Source organism: Hylobates moloch, unplaced genomic scaffold, assembly GCF_009828535.3.
Source record: "Hylobates moloch isolate HMO894 unplaced genomic scaffold, HMol_V3 SCAFFOLD_12, whole genome shotgun sequence".
Lineage (NCBI taxonomy): Eukaryota > Metazoa > Chordata > Mammalia > Primates > Hylobatidae > Hylobates > Hylobates moloch.
This window is the reverse complement of record NW_026652287.1, coordinates 31,919,903-31,939,342: the sequence shown is the minus strand read 5'-3', so window position 1 is coordinate 31,939,342 and position 19,440 is coordinate 31,919,903. Positions and strand designations below refer to the sequence as shown.

Here is a 19,440-nt window from a genome sequence, read left to right as displayed (position 1 = left end):
AGTTTTCCTAGTACCATTTGTCAAAAACACCATTATTTTCCTTTTTGAATTTTCTTGGTACGTTTTGGTTGAAATCAATGGGCCATATATGTATGGGTCTGTTTTCAGAATTTTTATTATGTTTGATGTGTATGTGTACACATGGCAGTAATACACCATCTAGATTATTATGGCATAATAATAACTGCTAAAATCATATTTTTCTTTTAAAAAATTGTTTTGCTGTTTTAGGTTCTTTGCATTTCCAAATAAATTGTAGAATCAGCACTTAAATTTCTTCAAAAAAAGTGTTGATATTTTGATTAGGATTAAGCTGAATCAATGTCAGTTTGGAAAGATTGAGTGTCGTTTAGCTTTTTGTTTATTTACATATTCTGTAATTTATCTAAGCAATGTCTTGTTATTTTCAATGTACAAGGCTTCCAGATATTTTGTTAAATTTATGCCTATATATTGGCTTTTTTTAGTTTTTTACAAATAGTATTTTTCTGTAATTTCAATTGCCAGTTATTCATTGCTACTACATAGAAATACAATTAACTTTTGTATATTGACCATATATCTTGTGACTTACTAAACTCAGTTATTAGTGCTTCTAGCTTTTTTTATAGATTCCTTAATATTTTCAACATAGATGATTAAGAAATTTATAAAATAAATAAGTTTTCTTTCTTTCTAATCTATATGAGTTTTATTTCATTTTCTTGCCTTATACTGGTTAGGACCTCCAGAATAATGTTGGATACAAGTTATGTACTAGACATCCTTGCCTTATGCCCAGTCTTAGGGGAATGTGTTTAGTCTTTCACCTTTAAGTATGATAGACACCACAGATTTTCATATATGTCTGTTATCAAGTTGAAGAACATTCCTTCTATTATTAGGAACTGAGGGTTTTAAAAATCATGAATGGGTATAGAAGTTTGCCAAAAGATTTTCCTGTATTAACTAAGACAATCTTGTTTCTTTCTTTCTTTTATTTTTTTATACTTTAAGTTCTGGGATACATGTGCGGAATGTGCAGGTTTGTTACATAGGTATACATGTGCCATGGTGGTTTGCTGCACCCTTCAAATCGTCATCTACATTAGGTATTTCTCCTAATGCTATCCCGCCCCGATCCCCCTACCTACCAACAGGCCCCTGTGTGTGATGTTCCTCTGCCTGTGTCTGTGTGTTCTTATTGTTCAACTCCCACTTGTGAGTGAGAACATGCAGTGTTTGGTTTTCTCTTCCTATGTTAGTTTGCTGAGAATTATGGTTTCCAGCTTCATCTGTGTCCCTGCAAAGGACATGAACTCATTCTTTTTTATGGCTGCATAGTATTCCATGGTGTATATGTGCCACATTTTCTTTATCCAGTCTATCATTGATGGGCATTTGGGTTGGTTCCAAGTCTTTGCTATTGTGAATAGTGCCACAATAAATATACATGTGTATGTGTCTTTATAGTAGAATGATTTATAATCCTTTGGGTTTATACTCAGTAATGGGATTGCTGGGTCAAATGGTATTTCTGGTTCTAGATCCTTGAGGAGTCACCACATTGTTTTCAACAATTGTTGAACTAATTTACACTCCCACCAAAAGTGTAAATTAGTGTAAAAGCATTCCTATTTCTCCACATCCTCTCCAGCATCTGTTGTTTCCTGACTTTTTAATGATTGCCTTTCTAACTGGCATGAGATGGTATTTCATTGTGGTTTTGATTTGCATTTCTCTAATGACCAGTGATGATGAGCTTTTTTTCAAAAGTTTGTTGCCTGTGTAAATGTCTTCTTTTGAGAAGTGTCTGTTTATATCCTTTGCCCACTTTTTGATGGGGTTGTTTTTTCCTGTAAAGTTGTTTAAGTTCCTTGTAGATTCTGGATATTAGCTCTTTGTCAGATGGATAGATTGCAAAAATTTTCTCCCATTCTGTAGGTTGCCTGTTCACTCTGATGACAGTTTCTATTGCTGTGCAGAAGCTCTTTAGTTTAATTAGATCTCATTTGTCTATTTTGGCTTTTGTTGCCATTGCTTTTGGTGTTCTGGTCATGAAGTCTTTCTTTGCCCATGCCTATGTCCTGAATGGTATTGCCTAGGTTTTCCTTTAGGGTTTTTATGGTTTTAGGTTTTACATTATTTTTTAACTGATCTTGAGTTAATTTTTGAATAAGGTGTAAGGAAGGGGTCCAATTTCAATTTTCTGCATATGGCTAGCCAGTTTTCCCAACACCATTTATTAAATAGGGAATCCTTTCCCCATTGCTGTTTTTGTCAGGTTTATCAAAGATTAGAGGGTTGTAGATATGTGGCGTTATTTCTGAGGCCTCTGTTCTGTTCCATTGGTCTATCTATCTGTTTTGGTACCAGTACCATGCTGTTTTGGTTACTGTAGCCTTGTAGTATAGTTTGAAGTCAGGTAGCGTGATGCCTCCAGCTTTGTTCTTTTTGCTTAGGATTGTCTTGGCTATATGGGCTCTTTTTTGCTTCCATATGAAATTTAAAGTAGTGTTTTCTAATTCTGTGAAGAAAGTCAGTGGTAGCTTGATGTGGATAGCATTGAATCTATAAATTACTTGGGGCAGTATGGCCATTTTCACAATACTGATTCTTCCTATCCATAAGCATGGAATGTTTTTCCATTTGTTTGTGTCCTCTCTCATTTCCTTGAGCAGTGGTTTGTAATTCTCCTTGAAGAGGCCCTTCACATCCCCTTGTAAGTTGTATTCCTAAGTATTTTATTCTCTGTGTAGCAATTGTGAATGGGAGTTCATTCATGATTTGGCTCTCTGCTTATCTGTTCTTGGTGTATAAGAATGCTTGTGATTTTTGCACATTGATTTTGTATCCTGAGACTTTGCTGAAGTTGCTTACCAGCTTAAGGAAATTTGGGGCTGAGATGATGGGGTTTTCTAAATATACAGTCATGTCATCTGCAAATAGAGACAATCCGACTTCCTCTCTTCCTATTTGAATACCCTTTATTTATTTCTCTTGCCTGGTTGCCCTGACCAGAACTTTCAATACTACGTTGAATAGGAGTGGTGAGAGAGGGCATTCTTGTTTTATGCTAGTTTTTGAAGGGAATGCTTCCAGCCTTTGCCCATTCATATGATATTGGCTGTGAGTTCATCATAAATAGCTCTTATTATGTTGAGATATGTTCCATCAATACCTAGTTTATTGAGAGTTTTTAGCATGAAGGGGTGTTGAATTTTATCGGAGGGCTTTTCTGCATCTATTGAGATAATCATGTGGCTTTTGTCATTGGTTCTGTTTTTGTGATGGATTATGTTTATTAATTTGCATATGTTGAACCAGCCTTGCATCCCAGGGATGAAGCTGACTTGATTGTGGTGGATAAGCTTTTTGATGTGCTGCTGGATTCAGTTTTCCAGGATTTCATTGAGGATTTTCGCATAGATGTTCATCAGTGATATTGGCCTGAAATTTTCTTTTTTTGTTGTGTCTCTGCTAGGTTTTGGTATCAGGATGATCTGGCCTCATAAAGTGAGTTGGGGAAGATTCCCTCATTTTCTATTGTTTGGAATAGTTTCAGAAGGAATGGTATCATCTCCTCTTTTTACCTGTGGTAGAATTCAGCTGTGAATCCTTTTGGTCCTGGCCTTTTTTTGGTTGGTAGGCTATTAATTACTGCCTCAATTTCAGAACTTGTTATTGGGCTATTCAGGGATTCGACTTCTTCCTTCTTCTTCTTCTTCCTGGTTTAGCCTTGAGAGGGTGTATGTGTCCAGGGATTTATCCATTTCTTCTAGATTTTCTAGTTTATTTGTGTAGAGGTGTTTATAGTATTCTCTGATGGTAGATTGTATTTCTGTGGGATCGGTGGTTATATCCCCTTTATCATTTTTTATTGTGCCTATTTTATTCTTCTCTCTTTTCTTCTTTATTAGTCTGGCTAGGGGTCTATGTATTTTGTTAATCTTTTTAAAAAAACAGCTCCTGGATTCTTTGATATTTTGAAGGGTTTTTTTGTGTCTGTCTCCTTCAGTTCTGCTCTGATCTTAGTTATTTCTTGTCTTCTGCTAGCTTTTGAATGTGTTTTCTCTTGCTTCTCTAGTTCTTTTAATTGTGATGTTAGGATGTCAATTATAGATCTTTCCCGCTTTCTCCTGTGGGCATTTAGTGCTATAAATTTCCCTCCAAACACTGCTTCCGCAGTTGCCCAGAGATTCTGGTACGTTGTGCCTTTGTTCTCATTAGTTTCAAAGAACCTATTTATTTCTGCCTTAATTTTGTTATGTACCCAGTAGTCATTCAGGAGTAGGTTGTTCAGTTTCCATGTAGTTGTGCAGCTTTGAGTGAGTTTCTTAATCCTGAGTTCTAATTTGATTGCACCGTGGTCTGAAAGACTGTTATGATTTCCGTTCTTTTGCATTTGCTGAGGAGTGTTTTACTTCCAATTATGTGGTCAATTTCAGAATAAGTGCGATGTAGTGCTGAGAAGAATGTATAGTCCGTTGATTTGCAGTGGAGAGTTCTGTAGATGTCTATTAGGTCTGCTTGGTCCAGAGCTGAGTTCAAGTTCTGAATATCTTTGTTAATTTTCTGTCTCATTGATCTGTCTAATATTGACAATGAGGTGTTAAATCTCCCACTATTATTGTGTGGGAGTCCAAGTCTTTTTGTAGGTCTCTAAGAACTTGCTTTATGAATCTGGGTGCTCCTGTATTGGGTGCATATATATTTAGGACAGTTAGCTCTTCTTGTTGTGTTCATCCCTTTAGCATTACATAATGCGCTTTTTTGACCTTTGTTGGTTTAAAATCTGTTTTATCAGAGACTATGATTACTATCGCTGCTTTTTTTATTCTTTCCGTTTGCTTGGTAAATATTCTCCATCCCTTTATTTTGAGCCCATGTGTGTCTGCGTGGAGACGGATCTCCTGAATACAACACACAGATGGGTAGTCTTTACTCGTTATCCAGTTTGCCAATCTGTGTCTTTTAATTGAGGCATTTAGCCCATTTACATTTAAGGTTAATATTGTTATGTGTGAATTTGATCCTATCATTAGGATGCTAGCTGGTTATTTTGCCTGTTAGTTGAGGTAGTTTCTTCATATTGTCGATAGTCTTTACAATTTAGTATGCTTTTGCAGTGTCTGGTCCCAGTTTTTCCTTTCCATGCTTAGTGCTTTCTTTAGGAGCTCTTGTAAGGCAGACCTGGTGGTGACAAAATCTCTCAGCATTTGCTTGTCTGTAAAGGATTTTATTTCTCCTTCGCTTATGAAGCTTAGTTTGGCTGGATATGAAATTCTGGGTTGAAAATTCTTTTTTTTAAGAATGTTAAATATTGGCCCCCACTCTCTTCTGGCTTGTAGGGTTTCTGCAGAGAGATCTGCTGTTAGTCTGATGGGCTTCCCTTTGTGGGTAACCCAACCTTTCTCTCTGGCTGCCCTTAACACTTTTTTTTTTTTTCATTTCAACCTTGGTGAATCTGACAGTTATGTGTTTGGGGTTCTCTTCTCAGGAGTATCTTTATAGTGTTCTCTGTATTTCCTGAATTTGAGTGTTGGCCTGTCTTTCTAGGCTGGGGAAGTTCTCCTGGATAATATCCTGAAAAGTGTTTTCCAACTTGGTTCCGTTCTCCCCATCACTTTCAGGTACCCCAATCAAATATAGGTTTGGTCTTTGCACATAGTCCCATATTTCTTGAAGGCTTTGTTTGTTCCTTTTCATTCTTTTTTTCTCTAATCTTGTCTCCATGCTTTATTTCATTAAGTTGATCTTCAGTCTCTGATATCCTTTCTTCCGCTTGATCGATTCGACTATTGATACTTGTGTGTGCTTCACAAAGTTCTCATGCTGTGTTTTTCAGCTCCATCAGGTCATTTATGTCCTCTAAACTCGTTATTCTAGTTAGCAATTCCTCTAACCTTTTTTCAAGGTTCTTAGCTTCCTTGCATTGGGTTAGAACATGCTCCTTTAGCTTGGAGGAGTTTGTCATTACCCACCTTCTGAAGCCTACTTCTGTCAATTCATCAAACTCATTCTCCATCCAGTTTTGTTCCCTTGCTGGCGAGGAGTTGTGATCCTTTGGAGGAGAAGAGGCATTCTGGCTTTTGGAATTTTCAGCCTTTTTGTGCTGTTTTTTCCTCATCTTCATGGATTTATCTACCTTTGGTCTTTGATGTCGGTGATCTTCACCTGGGGTTTTTGAGTGGACATCCTTTTTGTTGATGTTGATGCTGTTCCTTTCTGTTTGTTAGTTTTCCTTCTAACAGCCAGGCCCCTCTGCTGCAGGTCTGCTGGAGTTTGCTGGAGGTCCACTCCAGACCCTGTTTGCCTGGGTATCGGCAGCAGAGGCTGCAGAACAGCAAAGATTGCTGCCTATTTTTTTTCCTCTGGAAGCTTTGTCCCAAAGGGGCACCCCCCAGATGCCAGCTGGAGCTCTCCTGTATGAGGTGTCTGTCGACCTCTGCTGGGAGGTGTCTCCCAATCAGGAGGCACGGGCATCAGGGACCCACTTGAGGAGGTAGTCTGTCCCTTAGCAGAGCTCAAACACTGTGCTGGGAGATCTGCTGCTCTGTTCAGAGCTGGCAGGCAGGAACATTTAAGTCTACTGAAACTGCCCCCACAGCCACTGCTTCCCCCAGGTGCTCTGTCCCAGGGAGGTGGGAGTTTTATCTATAAGCCCCTGACTGGGGCTGCTGCCTTTGTTTCAGGGATGCCCTGCCCTGGGAGGAGGAATCTAGAGAGGCAGTCTGGCTATAGCGGCTTTGACAAGCTGCAGTGGGCTCCACCCAGTTCTAACTTCCCAGCGACTTTGTTTACACTGTGAGGGGAAAATCACCTACTCAAGCCTCAGCAATGGTGGACACCCCTCCCCCCACCAAGCTTGAGCATCCCAGGTCAACTTCAGACTGCTGTGCTGGCAGCAAAAATTTCAAGCCAGTGGATCTTAGCTTGCTGGACTCCGTGGGGGTGGGATCCGCTGAGCTAGACTGCTTGGCTCCCTGGCTTCAGCCCCCTTTCCAGGGGAGTGAACAACTCTGTCTTGCTGGCATTCCAGGCACCACTGGGGTATGAAAAATAATTCCTGCAACTAGCTTGGTGTCTGCCCAAAAGGCTGCCCAGCTTTGTGCTTGAAACCCAGGGCCCTGATGGCGTAGGCACCTGAGGGAATCTCCTGGTCTGCAGGTTATGAAGACTACGGGAAAAGCATAGTATCTGGGCCAGAGTGCACCCTTCCTCACAGCACAGTCCCTCAGGGCTTCTCTTTGCTAGGGGAGGGAGTTCCCCGACCCCTTGTGCTTCCTGGGTGAGACAGTGCCCTAGCCTGCTTTGGTTTGCCCTCCGTGGGCTGTACCCGCTGTCTAACCAGTCCCAATGAGATGAGCTGGGTACTTTGGTTGGAAATGCAGAAATCACCCACCTTTTGCATTGATCCCATAGACTGAAGCTGCTCCTATTCAGCCATCTTCTATCCTCAATCCTGTTTCTTAGAAGCTGGACGATATATTAATTGAATGGATTCATTATGAAATAATAGGATGATCTTGCATTCCAAGGATCCCACTTCATCATAATATATTACCTTTTATGAGTGTTGTAATATTTGATTTGCTAAAATACTTTTAGGATTTTTCCATCTATCTTCATGAGGGTTATTGGCCTGTAACTTTTTACTTCTAGTGTCTTTTTGTTATTGAGGTGATGTTGGCCTCATAAAGTGAGTTAGGAAATGTACTTTCTTCTGGAAAGTGGAAATGGTATTATTTCTATCTTGAATGTTTGGTAAATTGTACCAGTGAAGCCACCTGGGCCTGGAGTTTTCTTTGGAGGAAGGCTTTTAATACAATCTTAATCTTTTAATGGATGGAAGGTTCTCCAGGTTATCTTTTTTTTTTTTGCCTTTGAAAGAATCTGTTATTTTTCTCAATTTGTGAATTTATTGGCATAAATTTGTTTATAATATTCTCATATTCTTTCTAATTCCTATAGGATGTGTTATGATATCATATTGGTCATTCCTGAAATTGGTAATTAATGTCTTCTCTTTTCCTGTTCATTCTTTCTAAAAGTTTATCAATTCTATTGATCTTTTAAAGAACAGCTTTTGGTTTTAATGACATTTTTCTATTGTTTTTATGTTTCATTTTTCATTGATTTTTGCTGTTATCTTTCATTTTGTTCTTCATGCTTGCTTTGCATTTAATTGCTCCTTTTTCTAATGTCTTAAGGTGAATGCCTAATTATTTATGTGAGGTCTTTCTCATTTTCAAATATGAGTTTAATGCTATAAATTTCCTCTAAGCACTGCTTAGCTATATCCCCCAAATTGTGTTTTTATTTTTAATCAGTCCAAAATATTTTCTAATTTCCTTTTTGAGTTCTTCTATGATCTGTGAGTTTCTATGTAGAAGCGTATTGTTTAATTACCAAATGCTTGGGAGATTTTCTAAATTTCTGCTTGCTGTTAGTTTCTAACTTCATTCAAAGGACATAGTCTGTGTGATTTCAGTTCTTTTAAATTTACTGAGAAATGTTTTATGACCCACAGTATGGTATCTTGGCAAATGTTCCAAGCACATTTGAAAAGACTAGTAGTTCCCCACATGGACACACAGAGGGGAACATCACACACCAGGGACTGTTGGAGGGTGGGAGGCTAGGGAAGGGATAGCATTAGGAGAAATACCTAATGTAAATGATGAGTTATTGGGTGCAACAAACCACCACAGCATGTGTATACCTATGTAACAAACCTTCACATTCTGCACATGTATCCTAGAACTTAAAGTATAATAATAATAATAATAGATTAGTAGTTCCCCTTTATCTACAGTTTTGCTTTCCACAGTTTCAGTGACCCACCATCAACCACAGTCCAAAAATATTAAATGGAAAATTCCAGAAATAAACAATTCATAAGTTTTAAATTGTGCGCAAATCTGAGTAGCATGATGAAATCTCATATTGTCCTGCTCTGTCCCACATGAGATGTGAATCATTCCTTGTTTGGCATATATACACCGTACACACTACCTGCCCATTAGTCATTTCATAGCCATCTTGGTTATCAGATACTGCCACTGTATCACAGTACTTGTATTCAAGTAACCCTTATTTTACTTAATTATGTCATCGAAGTGCAAGAGTAGGGATGCTGGCAATTTGGATATGCCAAAGAGAAGCTGTAAAGTGCTTTGTTTAAGTGAAAAGGTGAAAGTTCTCAACTTAATAAGTAAAGAAGAAAAGAAAAAATCTTACACTGAAGTTGCTAAGATATACAACTGTAAGATATATTCTTACAGTTGGTAAGAATCTTCTATGCATGAAATTGTGAAGAAGGAAACAGAAATTTGTACAAAATATATATAAGGTTCAATAGTATCTGTGGTTTCAGGCATCTACTGAGGGTCTTAGAATGTATTACCTGTGGATAAAAAGGGACTAGTGTATATTCTGCTGTTGTTAATGATAGTGTTCTCTAAATTTCATTGATTATTAAGAGAGAAGACCAAAATAAATAAAATCAGATATGAAAAAGGAGACATTACAACTGATACAACAGAAATTCAAATAATTATTAGAGGATACTATGAGCAACTATGTGCCAATAAATTGGAAAATCTAGAAGAAATGCACAAATTCTTAGACTCATACAACTTACCAAGATTGAACCATGAAGAATTCCAAAATCTGAACAGACCAATAATCAGTAACGAGATAGAAGCCATAATGAAAAGTCTCCCAGTAAAGAAAAGCCCAGGACCCAATTGCTTCACTGCTGAATTCTACCAAACATTTAAAGATCTAATAGCAATCCTACTTGAACTGTTCTAAAAAATAGAAGAGGAGGGAATACTTCCAAACTCATTCTGTGAGTCCAGTATTACCCTGATACCAAAACCAGACAAAGACACATCAAAAAAGAAAACTACAGGCCAATATCTTTGATTAATATCGATGCAAAAATCCTCAACAAAATATTGGCAATCAAAATTCAACAGTACATTAAAAAGGTCATTCATTATGACCAAATGGGATTTATCCCAGGGATGCAAGGATGGTTCAACATATGCAAGTCAACCAGTGTGGTATATCATATCAACAGAATGAAGGATGAAAACCATAGGATCATTTCAATTGATGACAAAAAAGCATTTGATAAAGTTCAATGTTTCTTCATGATAAAAACCCTGAAAAAACTGGGTGTAGAAGGAGAATACTTTAACATAATAAAAGCCACATGTGACAGACCAACAGCTAGCATCATACTGAGTGGGCAAAAGTGAAAACACTTCCTCTAAAATCTGGAACATAATAAGGATGTCCGCTTTCACCACTGTCATTCAACATAGTACTGGAAGTCCTAGCTAGAGCAATCAAATATGAGAAGGAAATAAATGGCACCCAAATTGGAAAGGAAGACATCAAATTATCCTTGTTTACAGATGATATGATTTTATATTTGGAAAAAACCTAAAGACTCCACCAAAAATCTATTAGAGCTGATACATTCAGTGATGTTGCAGGATACAAAGTCAACATACAAAAATTAGTAGCATTTCTATATGCCAGCAGTGAACAATCTGAAAAAGAAATCAAGAAAGTAATCCCATTTACAATAGTTACAAATACAATCAAATAACTAGGAATTAACCAAAGAAGCAAAAGATCTCCACAATGAAAACTATAGAACACTGACAACAGAAATTGAAGAGACTTTCTCTAGAGGTGCCTTGCTGGGAGAGTGTCCATGGCTTCGCGTCGCCATCGCGGCCCTGCGGTCGACGGCCTCCTCCTGGAGCAGAGCAAGGTCAGGCGGCACCTGCTTGAGTCCTGCGTCACCATGGCCACGGCTCCCGAGTTGCTGCAGCAGCAGGAGGAGGACCGCAGGAAGCTGAGATCTGTATCTGTGGACCTAAACGTTGATCCCTCACTTCAGATTGACATACCTGATGCGCTCAGTGAGAGAGATAAGGTCAAATTTACAGTGCACACAAAGACCACACTGCCCACGTTTCAGAGTCCAGAGTTTTCTGTTACAAGGCAACATGAAGACTTTGTGTGACTATATGACACTCTTCATGTACCCTAGAACTTAAAGTATAATTAAAAAAAAAAGAAAGAAAGAACAGACTATGCTGGGCTTATTGTGAGTGTTTTAGAAAATCCAATAAGCTAGTTCTTTCTGCCTTGCTATTCATTTAGTTTAAAGAGACTTATATCCACTTTTTATAATGGATTGTGAAAATTTTGATTTCATCTACCTACTAGAGTATTTGCTAACTATTGAGTAAGTGGAAAATATGTGAAGGAATAGTGTTACAGCTTTGAGGTAATGCATACAGGCTTACATTATTTATATTGTAAAGTGGTGTAAACAGTGTAATGACTTTAGTCTTATTTACCTTTAGGTTTGGTTTTTCTCTGGGATTTTCTTTCCAATGTCAGTAGAATTGATTTCTAGGAAACATTAGTATGGGTAATAGTATGTGATAAGATTTCTCAAAAGTGCTGAAGGAGGCCATGCCTGTAATCCTAGCACTTTGGGAAGCCGAAGTGGGTGGATTACTGAGCTCAAGATTTCAAGACCTGCCTAGGCAACATGATGAGACCTTGTCTCTACTAAAAATATAAAAAATTGGCTGGGCATGGTGGCGCATACCTGTAGTCCCAGCTACTGGGGAGGCTGAGGCATGAGAATCACTTGAACCTGGGAGGCAGAAGTTGCAGTGAGCTGAGGTCGCACCACTTCACTCTAGCCTGGGTGACAGAGTGAGACTGTGTCTCCCAAAAACAAAAAAAGTGCTCAAGGAGGCAGTTTTCAGCCCTTGATCATTAATTCTTGGCTGCAGGAACAGAGACTTAGCTGATTTTAAAGGAGATTTCCATGCATTTTGTCCTGCCACACAGACTGAAGAATCTGTCCAAATGACAATTTCTTAATAATTGAACAAAATTAGTACTGAAGCTTATATTTAGATACGTTCTGTTCATTCAAAATTAGAGTCCTTGATTATCCTTTGGGATTAGGAAAAAAATCCTTTGGAATACTGGAGACTTCATAATCTTGATGGCTAATCATTGGTGTTTAGCATTCGTTGTACTAGTTGTAGGCCAACATTGAAGCAGTATAGACACTGTTGTGCTCCGAACGATTGTCTGTAATGGAAAAACTGGGCAAATGATTGTCATCAAAGTGAATACAGGAAGACACCTCCTTTTAAATGGCCAGAAGAAATAAGGAAGGTTAAGAAAAAACATGAGTTGACTTTTAAATAGCCCCATAGGAGTGGAGTGGTTGTCTCCTGTGGACCAGCAAGAGTAGAATGAGGCACTAACTAGAAAACGTCGCTTCTGGGACAAGAGGCTCATGAGTTCCTGCCTCTGCTGCAGATTCCGCCTGCTCCTACGAAGCCTGACTTCGATGGTCTTTGAGAGAAGATGCAGAAACTGGGAGAAGGTGAAGGGTCTATGACCAAAGAAGAATTTGCCAAGATGAAATAAGAACTGGAAGCTGAGTATCTCACTGTTTTTAAGAAGACTGTGTCCTCCCATGAAGCCTTTCTTTAGTGGCTTTCTTCTCACCCTGTTCTCAGTAAAGATCGCAACTTTCATGTTTTCCTGGAATATGATCAGGATCTAAGTGTTAGGTGGAAAAATACTAAAGAGATGTTTGGTGGCTTCTTCAAAAGCGTGGTGAAAGTGCTGATGCAGTCCTTTTTACTGGAGTTAAGGAGGTAGATGACTTCTTTGAGCAAGAGAATGACTTCCTTATTAACTATTACAATAGGATCAAAGATTCTTGTGTGAAAGCTGACAAAATGACAAGCTCTCATAAAAATGTTGCTGATGACTATATTCACACTGCAGCCTGCTTACATAGCCTGGCTTTAGAAGAGCCTACAGTCATCAAAAAGTATCTATTGAAGGTTGCCGAGCTATTTGAAAAACTTAGGAAAGTAGAGGGTGGAATCTCATCAGATGAAGATTTAAAGCTAACAGAGCTCCTCCGATACTACATGCTCAACATTGAAGCTGCTAAGGATCTCTTACACAGATGCACCAAAGCCCTCATTGACTATGAAAAATCAAACAAAGCTCTGGATAAGGCCCAGTTTAAAGAGCAAAGATGTCAAGTTGGCTAAGGTACACTAGCAGGAGTGCTGCCAGAAATTTGAATAGCTTTCCAAATCTGCAAAAGAAGAACTGATAAATTTCGAACGGAAGAAAGTGGCAGCATTTAGAAAGAATCTAATTGAAATGTCTGAACTGGAAATAAAACATGCGAGGAACAGTGTCTCTCTTTTGCAGAGCTGTATTGACTTGTTCAAGAATAACTGATATGCCTTCACTCTGAAGAAAAGAAATGAATGTGAAAGAAAGCCAAGCATCACTTGCACTTAAATCATTACCAATGGAAGATTTATTATCTTCAACTTTAGTTTAAAATTATGTGAATAAATATTTTGATGTCTACAAATCTTAACATTTAACCATGTTGGTTTAAAAATATTATTGCTTGTTACTTGGACATAACTAATTTTTCCTTGTGCATTTAATACCTCTGGGCAGAATCTAAATACTGAGTTCTCCTGTAGTATGTCTTTAGTTACTAAGAAAGGATGTAGGAGACATATGCCTTCTGGAAACAAGTAGAAGCAATCACCTGGCCCATGTCCCTACAAACTCATGAATGTCAGGGAGGTGCCAGTTACAGCAGGTGATTCAGCAACTTGAGGCAGGTAACAGACTTTCCATTCCTCACTGAAGGTGGGTTTATGTTTTTGTTTTGCCCCCTGTTACTCCCCTGGTAGTCATCTGATGTTTGTACTATAACAACAGCAAGAAAATCTCATTTGTCTTTATGTACTCTTTGCACCTCCTTTTTTTAAATTGAGATATAAATATTTGAGGGGAGAAAAGTATCTACAGGTATATATGGAAACTGATAATGTGGTCTACTTTATAAGATGGCCAGATCTACACTAGGAAAGATATGAGCTCCTTCCATAGTGGCTGTGGGAGGTGATGGGGGGAGAGAGGATGGTGTATGTCTTTGGCGTTTGTTTTTTTTATAAAGTATATAATAAAATAATCGTGCTACTAAAAAAAAAAGAAATTGAAGAGGACACAAAAAATGGAAAAATAGTCCATGTTCATAGATTGGAAGAAGCAATATTGTTAAGATGCCCACACTACCCAAAGCAATCTACAGATTCAATGCAGTCCCTATAAAAATACCAATTATGTGCTTCACAGAAATAGAAAAAATAATCCTAAAATTTATGTGGAATCACAAAAGACTCAGAATAGCCAAAGTTATACTGGGCAAAAACAACAAAACTGGAGGAATCACATTACCTGACCTCAAATTATACTGTAGACCTATAGTAACCAAAAAGGCCAAGTACTAGCATAAAAAACAGACATATAGGCCAATGGGATAGAATAGAGAGCCCCAAAACAAATCCACACACTTACAGTGAATTCATTTTTGACAAAGTTGCCAAGAATATACATTGGGGAAAGGTCTCGTCAATAAATGGTGCTAGGAAAGCTGGATATCCATATGCAGAACAATGAAACTAGACCCTTATCTTTCTGCATATACAAAAAATCAAATCAAAATGGATTAAAGCCTTGAATATAAAACCTCGAACTATGAAACTACTAAAAGAAAGCATTGGGGAACTCTCCAAGACATGAGACTGGGCAGAGATTTCTTGAGTAATACCCTACGAGAACAGTCAATCAAAGCAAAAATGGACAAATGGGATCACGTCAAGTTAAAAAGCTTCTGCACAGCAAAGGAAACAACGTGAAGAGACAACCCACAGAACCCACAGAAATGGGAGAAAATATTTGTAAACTATCCGCCTGACAAGGGATTAATAACCAGAATATATAAGCAGCTCAATCTACTTTATAGGAAAAAGACCTAATAATACTGTTTAAAAATAGGCAAAAATTTGAATAGACATTTCTCAAAAGAAGACCTACAAATGGCCAACAGGCATATGAGAAGGTACTCAATATCATTGCTCATCATAGGAATACAGCTCAAAACTACAGTGAGATATCATCTCTCCGCAGTTAAAATGGTTTTTATCCAAAAGTCTGGCAACAACAAATTCTGGCAGGGATGTGGAGAAGAGGGAACATTTCTACACTGTTGGTGGGGATATAAATTAGTACAATCACCATGAAGAAAAGTTTTGAGGTTCCTCACAAACAAAAATAGTGCTACTGTATGATCCAGCAATCTCATTGCCAGGTAAATATTCGAAAGAAAGGAAATCAATATACTAAAGAGATATCTGCACTCCTATGCTTGCTCTAGCACTGTTCACAATAGCCAAGATTTGGAGGCAACCTAAGTGTCCATCAGCAGATGTAGGAATAAAGAAAATGTGGCACTTATACACAATAAAGTACTAGTCAGCCATAAAAAAAAAAGAGAACGAGAGCCTGTCATTTACAACAACATGGATGGAACTGGAAGTCATTATGTTAAGCGACATAAGCCAGGCACAGAAAGACAAACTTCACATGTTGTTCTCACTTATGTGTGAGATCCAAAAGTGAAAACAATTGAACTCATGGAGGTAGAGAATAGAAAGATGGTTACCAGAGGCTGGGAAAGATAGTGTGGTGGGGGTGGAGGGCTGAAGGGGGGGTATGGTTAATGAGTACAAAAAGAAATAGAATGAATAAGACGTAGTACTTGATAGCACAACATGGGGACTATACTCAATAATAATTTAATTGTACTTTTTAAAATAACTAAAATAATATAATTGGATTGTTTGTAACACAAAGGATAAATGCTTGAGGGGATAGATACCCAATTTTCCATGATGTGATTATAATGCATTGATACCTGTAGCAGAATATCTCATGTACCCCATAAATATATGCACCTACTACGTACCCATAAAAATTAAAAATAAAAAAATTAGATTAAAAAAGTTACGCATTTTAACCCTTCCTTGGAACCTAAGATATGCATCTGAAAGGGGAGTTTTTAACTGTGTAAGTCTGTCTAAATGCCTTAGTAACGTGATGAATGGTAGTAACTCAGTGTTTTTTCTTCCCTATTTGCAGAATGTTAATCATTGCTATGTTTTCCAGAAAAACCCTATATTAGTTAGGATGAGTAAAGTTAGCTGCTGTAATATACAAACATCACAACCTGGTGTTTGATAGAGCCCAGTCAGATGTTCCTGGTTGGCAGATGGTTTTCCTTATGATCATTCATATGGGTGGATGAGTTCCTTCCATCTTGTGGCTGCATCCCCTTCTGGATCTTCAGCATTCTCTCTATTCATTCAGCTAAAGTATAAAGAGAGCACAGGGAAGATATAACTACTTCTTAACTCTTTGTCCAAATATGATATATATCACTTCTTACTTTCTATTAGCCTAAACTTGGTTTGTGGACACATCTGAGATAAAGGCTGCAAAAATATAATCGAATTATGCCTAGGAGGATAAGAAACCATTTTGGTAAATGCATAGCAGCCTGCCACAAATTTATTTGAAATTGAAAATAATTGTTCTATTTAAGAAAATACCACAAAAACCCTAGAAGAAAACCTAGGTAACACCATTCAGGTCATAGGCATGGGCAAAGACTTCATGACAAACACCAAAAGCAATGGCAACAAAGGCCAAAATTGACAAATGGGATCTAATTAAACTAAAGAGCTTCTGCACAGCAAAAGAAACTACCATCCGAGTGAACAGGCACCCTACAGAATGGGAGAAAATTCTTGCAATCTACCCATCTGACAAAGGGCTAGCATCCAGAATCTACAAAGAACTTAAATTTACAAGGAAAAAAAAAAACCCCATCAAAAAGTGGGCAAAGGATATGAACAGACACTCTCAAAAGAAGACATTTATGCAGCCAACAGACACATGAAAAAATGCTCATCATCACTGGCCATCAGAGGAATGCAAATCAAAACCACAATGAGATACCATCTTGCACCAGTTAGAATGGCGATCATTAAAAAGTCAGGAAACAATAGATGCTGGAGAGGATGTGGAGAAATAGGAACGCTTTTACACTGTTCATGGGAGTGTAAACTATTTCAACCATTGTACAAGGCTGTGTGGCGATTCCTCAAGGATCTAGAACTAGAAATACCATTTGACCCAGCAATCCCATTACTGGGTATGTACCCAAAGAATTATAAATCATGCTACTGTAAAGACACATGCACACATATGTATATTGTGGCACTATTCACAATAGCAAAGACTTGGAACCAACCCAAATGTCCATCAGTGATAGACTGGATTAAGAAAATGTGGCACATATACACCATGGAATACTATGCAGCCATAAAAAAGGATGAGTTCATGTCCTTTACAAGGACATGGATGAAGCTGGAAACCATCATTCTCAGCAAATTATCACAAGGACAGAAAACCAAACACCACATGTTCTCACTCATAGATGGGTAGTAAACAATGAGAACACTTGGACACAGAGCGGGGAACGTCATGCCCCAAGGCCTGTCGTGGGGTTTGGGGCAGGGAGAGGGATAGCATTAGGAGAAATACCTAATGTAAATGACGAGTTAATGGGCTCAACAAACCAACATGGCACATGTATACATATGTAACAAATCTGCACGTTGTGCACATGTACCCTAAAACTTAAAGTATAATAATAAAAAAAAGAAAATAGTAGGGTGTGGCCTGAAGAACATTCAGTCCTGTCCCTTTTGTGTCCATGATGGGCCTTATGAGACACCCTTCTCAACGGTCTGTGATTCTGAGCCAAGAGTGTCCCAGTATCTGAACACTAACCTGCCTGAACACTACCCTGATCCTACCTTTACTTAAAGAGTGGAATCCTCAGATTTTCCTAATATGTCGACCGACGTTGTGAGAAGATTGCTATTTGGGATTGGCGTTAACACCTCAAATGAACTTTATTTGTGGGTAGGTTTTCATTTTTATTTTTATTTGTGGGTAGATTTTATTTGTGGATAGGTAGGTACATGGTGGAGGTGAAGGTAGAAAATGGAGCAGAAAAAGCATGCAAAACTCTGTCTTGTAAATACAATTAATCGAGTGTCAGATATTGTGGCTTGAGAGTGTCCTTTTCTAAGATCTGTGAGGGAAATGGTAGACAGGTTGTTTCATCTTCATGCCTTCAATGCAATGTCTCAGTGACCAGGTGACTTCATCTCCATTAAGGTAAAATGACTATGTTCATTAAGATAAGGTTAGATCACTGTAGCGCAAAGGCCTAACATCATTCGGTGGCTTTAAAAAACACAGAAATTAATTTCTATCATATGTGAAAGTATGAAGTGAGCATTCCAGGCTGGCAGACAGCTCCACTCCACATGATCACTCAGGGACTCATGTTCCTACAAAAGAGCTGTTTCCCATACCCCCAGACCCTGTCATGACTTTCACGGTCTCACTGGGTCACCTGGGTTCTACCCATCCAGAATGGTGGATATGGAAAAAGCACTCCGCAATGTTTTAAGAAGTCAACAGGCAAGTACTACACATCATATCACCTGTGCTCATATTTCACTGCTGAGAACTATCCTTTGGTCACATCTAATGCAAGGGTATCTGGAAAATGCAATATATATAGGCAACCATATTCTCAGCAACAATCATTTTATTGTGGAGGAAAGAAAGAAAGAATCTTAGAGGACAGTCGGTAGACTCTGCCACAAGGTCCATACAACTGAATAATGGGAGTGATAGTTAGAACAGAATCACACTTTTATTGCAAGACAAAAGAGAAGCATAATAAGTTTCAAATGTTGATAGTATTATTAAGTTATTTAATAGGCCCTGGTGTGTAAAGCATTCAGAAAATATAGCTGCATATTCTTCAAATTCATATCTTAATTTCTTATAAGCATATGAAAATATTTAGAAAATTTAGAATAGTTTTCCAAATTTGCTTTCATTCTCAGGACAGCATTTGATTTATGCATTTACGGAGCCTCTTTGTGTGCCAGTTGCTGTGCTAGACTCTGAAGGTATAAAGACAACTAAGATACAGCTCTGTTCTCAAGAAGTCCACAAACTAGTCATAGATATGATCCAGGTTTGGGTTTTTATTGGTTTTGTTTTTACAGTGCTGAATGGTGTGATTAGCGCTGACCTAGAGTTGTGTGCACAACTCAGCATGGGTGCACAGGGATGATTCAGTGGGCGTAGTTACAGAACACACGGGGCTAAACCTGAAAGTGAGGGTGGGAGTTGACCAGATGGACCCAAATAGGGAAAAACATTACTCGCTAAGGAAATGGTGTGGGCAAACTGAGAAAGTATAAAACAGCTCATGTGTGAAAGTGTTAGCGAGTTAGCCTGGAGTCTGAGGTGCAAGTCAGGGCGGAGCGAGCTGGGCTTGTGAGCTTTGCATCGTGAGCTGCTAACAGGTTTTATTCTAGAGGTGATGTGGCTCCACTGATTCCCAGGACACCTGGTTGG

At 38.3% G+C, this 19,440-nt stretch overlaps 1 protein-coding gene and 1 pseudogene across 6 annotated transcripts in view; both read left to right on the top strand.

The window, feature by feature from the left end:
* Positions 1-19,440, top strand: part of ANO4 (anoctamin 4) — a 399,084-nt gene that overhangs the window by 326,466 nt on the left and 53,178 nt on the right. The window lies entirely within an intron of this gene.
* On the top strand, positions 11,102-13,369 carry LOC116478053 (sorting nexin-5-like; annotated as a pseudogene).